Raw genomic sequence first — 8612 nt, forward strand, 5'->3', positions numbered from 1 at the left:
ATCTGGCAATAGGGAAATCTGAGAAATCACCCAACAACTGGTATCAGAGCTCTGGTTGTGACGTCTGTTAAATTTCTGTAAGGTTACTATTCACGTGAATAGTAAATTTTGTGAATAGTGGAATTTTGTCGGCAGTACTGACTTGTCGGCGGAGGTATCTTAATACAAGGTGGTTCGCAGAAATTGTCAGAAACGATCCAGAGAAAGTCAGATTCGAGTGGGAGCTATGGCTGCAGACGAAGGGAAGGTAAAAATTGAGAAGTTCGATGGTGCGGACTTCGGCTTTTGAAAGATGCAGATCGAAGACTATCTGTACCAGAAGAAGTTGTATCAACCTCTCTCGGGAAAGAAGCCAGATGATATGAAGGATGAAGAGTGGGCTCTCCTCGACAGACAAGCCCTTGGAGTTATCCGATTGACGCTATCCCGCAACGTTGCCTTCAACATAGCAAAGGAAAAGACCACGGCGGGTCTTATGGCGGCTCTCTGCAGCATGTACGAGAAGCCCTCTGCCTCAAACAAAGTTCACTTGATGAGGCGGCTGTTCAATTTGCGAATGACGGAAGGCGCATCGACAGCTCAACATCTCAATGAACTCAACATAGTCACAACCCAGTTGAGTTCAGTTGGGATTGAATTTGATGAAGAAGTACGAGCATTGATACTTCTTTCTTCTCTACCAGAAAGCTGGAACGCTACAGTCACGGCTGTGAGTAGCTCATCGGGAAGCAACAAGTTGAAGTTCGATGATGTTCGTGATCTGGTTCTTAGTGAAGAGATCCGACGGAGAGAATCGGGTGAAGCTTCAACCTCCTCAGCTTTACACACGGAGTCTAGGGGAAGAACTTCAGAAAGAAGTTCAAATCACGGCAGATCAAAATCTAGAAGGAGCAAATCTAGATCAGGAAAGAAAGACTTCAAGTGCTACAATTGTGGCAAGAAGGGTCATTTCAAGAGGGAGTGTCGGGCACCGAAGAAAAACACCGGCGCACAGGAGTCTGCCAACGTGACCGAGGAAGGAGGTGATGCTATGATTCTAAGCGTCAACAGTCCGATTGAATCATGGATTCTTGATTCAGGGGCATCTTTTCATTCCACCCCATGCCGAGAAATCATGGAGAACTACGTCAGCGGTGATTTCGGAAAGGTACATCTAGCAGATGATGAAACCTTGAAGATTGTTGGCAAGAGAGACATCCGATTAAAATTGCCAAATCAGACCACATGGAAGCTGCAAGGTGTGAGACATATTCCTGGTCTCAGAAGGAATTTGATCTCTGTGGGACAGCTTGATGGAGAGGGTTATTGTACAACCTTCTCGGGTCATGAATGGAAGATTACCAAAGGAGCACTCGTCATTGCTCGAGGTAAGAAAAATGGTACTCTCTATATAACCTCTAACTTAGAGAATATCATTGCAGTAACAGATGCAGATGAAAAATCAAACCTATGATGAGCGAGAAATGGATGAAGACACTTCTGTCAAAAGGGAAGCTACCGGATCTGAAGAATGTAGATGTCGGCCTATGCGAGGATTGCATCTTTGGCAAACAGAAGAAAGTCAGTTTTGCAAAGATTGGCAAGACACCCAAGACAGAAAGGTTAGAATTAATTCATACCGACGTATGGGGACCATCTCCAGTTTCATCTCTTGCAGGCTCACTGTACTATGTCACATTCATTGATGATTCTACAAGGAAGGTGTGGGTTTATTTTTTGAAGAAGAAATCAGAAGTCTTTGATACCTTCAGAAAATGGAAGGCCATGGTGGAAAATGAAACTGGTTTGAAGATAAAGAGGTTGAGGTCAGACAATGGAGGAGAGTACAAAGATAGTAGATTCAAAGAGTTTTGCGCAAATAACGGGATCAAGATGGAGAAAACAGTTCCCATGACACCACAGCAGAATAGCGTAGCAGAGCGCATGAACAGAACTTTGAATGAACGTGCCAGAAGCATGAGGATACATGCCGGCTTGCCCAAGTTCCTATGGGCTAAAGCTATCAATATCGCAGCCTACCTAATCAATCGCGATCCCTTAGTTCCCTTGGATGGTGGAATACCGGAAGAAGCTTGGAGCAGAAAAGATGTAAACCTTTCACATTTAAGAATTTTTGGTTGTATCTCTTATGTACACATAGACTTGGAGCAGAAAAGATGTAAACCTTTCACATTTAAGAATTTTTGGTTGTATCTCTTATGTACACATAGATTCTGCTGAAAGAAGTAAACTTGATGCCAAATCTAACAAATGTGTTTTTGTTGGTTATGGTGGTAATGAGTTTGGTTACCGATTTTGGGATTATAAAAATCGGAAGATCATCAGAAGCAGAGATGTCATATTCAATAAGAATGTGATGTACAAAGACAGATCAACTGCAGAATCAAGTAGCTCCAGTACAAAAGCTGAAAAGGAATTTGCTGAATTTGAGGAGATTTCTGAAAAAGATGTTCAAACAAGCCCTGAAGCAGTTCAAGAAGAACCAAGCACGCCATAAGTGAGACGCTCCTCCAGAATTCCAAAGCCAACACAGCGTTATTCGCCTTCTTTGCACTACCTATTGCTGACTGATAGTGATGAACCAGAGTGTTATGACGAAGCAATGCAGGTGGAAGATTCAGTCAAGTGGGAGTCTGCTATGCAAGATGAGATGGACTCACTCATGTCAAATCAGACATGGAACTTAGCTGAATTACCGCCAGGTAAGAAAGCTTTGCATAACAAATGGATCTACAGGATCAAAGAAGAGCATGATGGGAACAAACGCTACAAGGCAAGATTGGTTGTCAAAGGCTTTCAGCAAAAGGAAGGTATCGACTACAATGAAATTTTTTCTCCAGTCGTGAAACTGACTACAATCAGATTAGTGTTGAAAATTATAGCTGCTGAGAATTTACATCTTGAGCAATTAGATGTAAAAACAGCTTTCCTTCATGGTGATTTGGAAGAGGAGATCTATATGAAGCAACCAGAAGGCTTCATGAAGGCAGGCAAGGAAAATCTAGTATGCCGTTTGAAGAAGAGCTTGTATGGATTGAAACAAGCTCCCAGGCAGTGGTACAAGAAGTTTGACAACTTCATGGGCAGCAACGGTTTTACTAGATGCCAAACAGATCATTGTTGTTATCTCAAGAGGTTTGACAATAGCTTCATTATTTTATTGTTATACGTTGATGACATGCTCGTTGCAAGATCAGATCTGCAAGAGATTACAAACTTGAAGCAGAAATTGTCAAAGCAGTTCGCAATGAAAGATCTTGGCACTGCAAAGCAGATTCTTGGAATGAGGATCAAGAGAGACACGATGTCTGGGACATTGATGTTATCACAGGCTGAGTACATCAACAAAGTACTCTCCAGATTTAATATGCAAGATGCTAAACCAGTGGGTACACCTTTAGGTGTTCATTTCAGACTTTCTAAATAACAGTCACCGAAGACAGAGGAAAAGCGTGCACACATGACGAAGGTCCCGTACGCCTCAGCTATTGGAAGTCTGATGTATGCCATGGTTTGTACAAGACCAGATATTACTCAAGCAGTGGGAGCTGTTAGCAGGTACATGAATGATCCGGGCAAGGTACACTGGGAAGCAGTCAAATGGATGCTCAGATATCTACGGGGTACCACAGGTAAAGCACTTTGTTTCAAAGGTGGAGATACAATACTAACAGGCTATGTAGATGCTGATCTAGCAGGAAATGTTGATATCAGAAAGAGCACTACAGGGTATGTATATACTCTAGGAGGTACTGCAGTGAGTTGGACTTCTCAACTGCAGAAGATAGTTGCTCTCTCCATAACTGAAGCAGAATATGTCGCTGTTACAGAAGCCAGCAAGGAAATGGTGTGGCTTCAAAATTTCTTGGATGAATTAGGCAAGAAACAAGAAGACAATGTCTTATACTGCGACAGTCAAAGTGCTATTCATCTAGTGAAGAATCCGTCTTTTCATTCCAGAACGAAGCACATACAGATGCGGTATCATTTTATCCGGTCACTTCTGGAAGATGGAATTTTGAAGCTTGAAAAGATTAGTGGAGCTCAAAATCCGGCAGACATGCTGACAAAGACGGTGACTATTGACAAATTGAAGCTGTGTTCAGCTTCAGTTGGCCTGCAATAGTATGAAGACCGGGAAGAGCTGCTGCATAGATCGAGGTGTGAAAACAGATTGAAATCAGTCTTCAAGTGGGAGATTGTTAGTCAATTAATGTTGCCACCGAAAGCAAGGGGGGCAGCTATTTTTGATAAAAAATGCAAAAGAGCATGTGGCTCTTTTCTTGTCAAAAAGATCATGCCACCGAATTTCCAATCACCTCCCATCACTGAATTCGGTGCCGCATTTTTTGAAAGAAGAAAAGTGGGCGGGCCCCACCAGTATTAAAATATTAGTGCATAGTGTTTTTCTAAACACTATAAATAGACCTCAAACTCTTAAGGAAAATCCCATCCCAGAAACAACTCCTCTTATAGAAGAATAAGAGAGAGAAAAGAGAGGCTTAGAGAAAAGTCTTTGTGAGAGAAAATTGTGAGTAATTTTCAGAGTGGGATTGAGTTGTGAGAAAACACAAGAGTGTTGTAAAATTTTCTTCCAAATAGTGAAAGATCTGCAGCAGCCCGTGGACGTAGGCAATTTTGTGCCGAACCACGTAAATCTTGTGTGTCCCCCAATTTGCGCATTTATTTTTCGCTTTCTCTCAAATCTGGCAATAGGGGAATCTGAGTAATCACCCAACAATATTTGGGTGTGATTAGAGAATTAAGTAGGAGTATCTTTAAGAATGGTATATTTAGAATTTATTTTATTATTTTTATTCTTATTTAAGTGAAAATATCAATTTCTTGATAATTTATTGGGAATAGCATTTCTCACATTAAGTGCGAATTGATGAGAAGTGAGAATGATATTCCTAGCATTCAAAATTACATCATGTTTGGTAAGCATGAATGAAAAGTTAGAGTTACATTCCACTCTAACTTATTCCTACTTACCAAACGAGGCGAGAGTCTACAATCTCAATATCGATCCTTAAAGCTCATTATATTTCAAAGATTTGGTAAGACTCTTGGTACTTTTTGATATTCGACAGAAGCTTCTTTCTTTAACCATTCCAATTGCATAAGATCTCAATTAGTCTTTACTTACTCCTCAAATCTTCTTATTCCTATAAATAAATAATATTGTTTATTTTAATGATTATTGAAACTTTTGACACATGAAGGACGTGGAACTCACTAAAAACAAACAGCTCATACTATTCTTAATTTGCCCCCTCCATTTTGACTCATAAATTTAACAATTAATCAAGTTGTTTACATGATCATCATGACTGTTACATAAAGAAAGAGAATGATTAGTCCTCCATTGTTTAAATCCCATGATACTTCACAACTTTATCCATCAAAAAGCAAAGCCTTTATATCGCAAATCATCACTTTGACTCCAAATGAGTGTGTTTGTTGATAGAGCACACGCACACAACGAGTGATAAAAATCATTGCATCCAACGGCGGAATTGGGCCATGTTTCATCATTATATGAGCTCAATACCCCCTTTTTCTAATTAAAAATTATTATTTGTTTATATTTTATAAAGAAGATAATATGTACTCAATTTCAACCACTCTTAGTAGTTGTAATTTTTATTTTTTTCATCGAGTAACCACTCTTAGACCTTAGTAGTTGTAGGAGGATGAGTAAACTAAAGTATAACGTTGCTATTGTGGGGGGACATCATTTCAATTGTTCCATTGATTCCCCAATTTAAGGAAAAAATGGTTCATTTGGTTAAAAATTAAGGGAAGACTTGAACACTAATCAAACATTAGCACTAAGCAACACATAATTCATATTTAAAGTCCACTATGGAGGCCTTCATCAGATGATGGAGATTTCAAATGATCATGCTTAAAGGGTTTATGGTTGGCAACGATGAAAACCAATAAGAAACACCATTTCATCATTTTTGAGTGTGTTTGGACACCATTATGAGTTTTTTGTGGTGTTTTTCTAAAGAAACACCATGTCATTTGTAGGCATCGAAAATTGTCTATAGGTCTCCACGAACAGCTCAAAGCTAAGAGAAGACGATGAACGTTACTATCCAAGTCACAGAAGCTTGATTGACGTCGACAAACGCTTGAAGTGAATCGGCGAACTATGTGAAGCAATGGAGTTTCAGAATAATAAGGATACGAACTGATCGGGAGCCCGGTGTCACTTATAAAAAACGGAATGCCTTTCGTGTCTCATTTATTCTACAGATGATCTAATCATTGGAGCTTATAGAACTCTTCGTCAGCTTTCCAACGCACTTGGAATCACTCAAATCCGAGTTCGGATGAAGAATTTACGGCGGAAACAATCAAACAGGCATAACGGAGCGTCTCAGGCTGAACTGGGGCACCCGGGGTGTCTCGGCACGGGCGAGACACCCTTGGGTGTCTCGGCCAAAGCCGAGACACCCTAGGGTGTCTCGGCCCAGTTTGAGACACCCTGGGGAGTCTTCAACGTAGAAATGGCCAGTTAGGTTGTTTTAACTGCCCGAAACCCCCTGGAGCCTATAAATATAGCCTCGGGTCCTCACTTTTTTCAGATCTGGAATTCTCGTGCCTCGGCGAAGCCCTGCCGGATTGAAGACTTAGAGTACACAGATTTCAGAGAGGAGGAGGAGTTAGATCTGCAGCCCGATTCGTTCCTTAGGATTATCCCGTTGCGGTAATCTTAAGAAGAGTGATTATCTCGCTTCGACGAGATAAGAGCTACGGTTTCTCAATCCCTTCGCGGATAGACGAAGCTCTGCCCAATTTTTCAGCAATCAGATCTGATCGACGATGGTCCACGGATAAACCCCGGCACATGCAAAGATCCCACGCAAGCAGAAGACCGATAAACGATCTCTGCGTTTGTTTGATAAAGTTATAAACTTTTTTTGTTTTCAATGTGTAAAAGTCTTATAAAAAGACTGATTTTTGTATTCGTTGTAAACGTCTGAAGTTTGTAATGAATCTCGCAATGAAACAAGCAACTTTCTCCGCAAACAAACTGGCGACCACAGTGGGAGCCAACAGCTTCGCTGCCGAAGCTGTCGTGCCGCAGCCGACGACGAAGCTGTCGTGCCGCAGCCGATGATCAAGATCCCGGTGCTCGAAGAGGTCGAATACGAGTTCGACCAGCAGAAGTTTGAGGAGTATGTCTCCTCCTCCTCCTCCAGATCTGCCTCTCCTTACAGGTGCAGGAAGGCCTCCTCCTCCCAGAAGATCTGTCGGTCTCCAGGTCTGAAGACCCAAGAAGACGATCTCTCTGCCATCGCTGTTGTAGTTACACCTCGCAACGATCCGCCGGCTTCCAAAGAAACCAGATCCAACGTTCGTGACAACTCCTCGAAAGTCAAGGAGTTGCCCGTTGAATGTGCACCAGTGTTGACGAAGAGGGCTCGTCAAAGGCGCCGTCAATATCTCGCGCGTCAATTTGCCAAGGCTTTGGAGCCTGTTGACGGGATCTGCTATGATGCGGATCTGAAACGCAGAAGACGCAAAGTATTTCAGCAACAAGCTTTGCTAACGAATGGGTTCGTGTCAAACGAACCCGTTCAACTCTTGAGGAGCGTATCCACAAGCGCCGCGCACTGCTAGCGCAGACGAGGATCCTTGTACGGAATGCACAGGAGTTACAGAAAGGAAAGGTGGCCAAAAAAACACCAAGATCTAAGCAAGTATGGATGCCAAAGACCAAGTCAACGTTTAAGGAAAAAGCATCCGAGGCTGCTCCACGGCCTTTGTCAACTCCAGATCCCATTCCTATTGCTCCTGCACCTCCTGTGAAGCTCTATGATAGCGTGGATCTCCCTAAATCTAGAATCCCATTGAAGGATCGTGTCGGTGCCCTACCCGAGAATCGAGGAAAAGCGCTTGTTAAGGAAAGCTTGAGACCGTTGAAGGAGCTTCGAGCAAATATCCAGACTGGGGGTCGTACGCGACCTCCTAACAAATTAATTTCTATAACAGCCCGCTTGGAGGTGCGTGCAGAAAACCAGGAGCCCGTTAAGGTTTCACCCTCACAAGGGTGTGATTCCAAACGTGTGACTCCCGTAGATGCCAACAAGGCAATATTTACTCAGAGGAAAACGCGTCAGACAGACGAACTCGTTATACCTGAGAATCCATGTAAACAGCCGATAGGTTGTTCTGACCGTAACGTCAATGAGTTGTACTATCGGGCTGGGGGTACGAATAAATCTCGAAAGAGAAGTACCCGGGAAGCGGACTCTCACTGTCCGTGTATCAAAATTATCAGGGTAGTATTATCAGCGTGTAGCTACCCTAAGACCGCTCCACAGAGGGTCTCGGTATTCGAGAAGATCTCTGATGGAATGACGAAGCCCAAATCAAGGCGTTTCCACCAAAGAGGATCGGTTGATCGAGATGATGAATTCCCAGAAGTTACCATCAACATGGTCAATAAGGGAAAATCTCCGATTGTTTCAAGTGGTTCCAACCCTAATTTCTCTCCAGGAAGAAGAGTCGGTTCGGGAATAACCCAACGAATATCTCAGCTTCAGCTAGAAGCCGTTGGACATAATGATTACCAGGGCGTTCGTGAAGGAATC

This window comes from Asparagus officinalis, chromosome 5 (genome assembly GCF_001876935.1).
Source record: "Asparagus officinalis chromosome 5, Aspof.V1, whole genome shotgun sequence".
NCBI lineage: Eukaryota > Viridiplantae > Streptophyta > Magnoliopsida > Asparagales > Asparagaceae > Asparagus > Asparagus officinalis.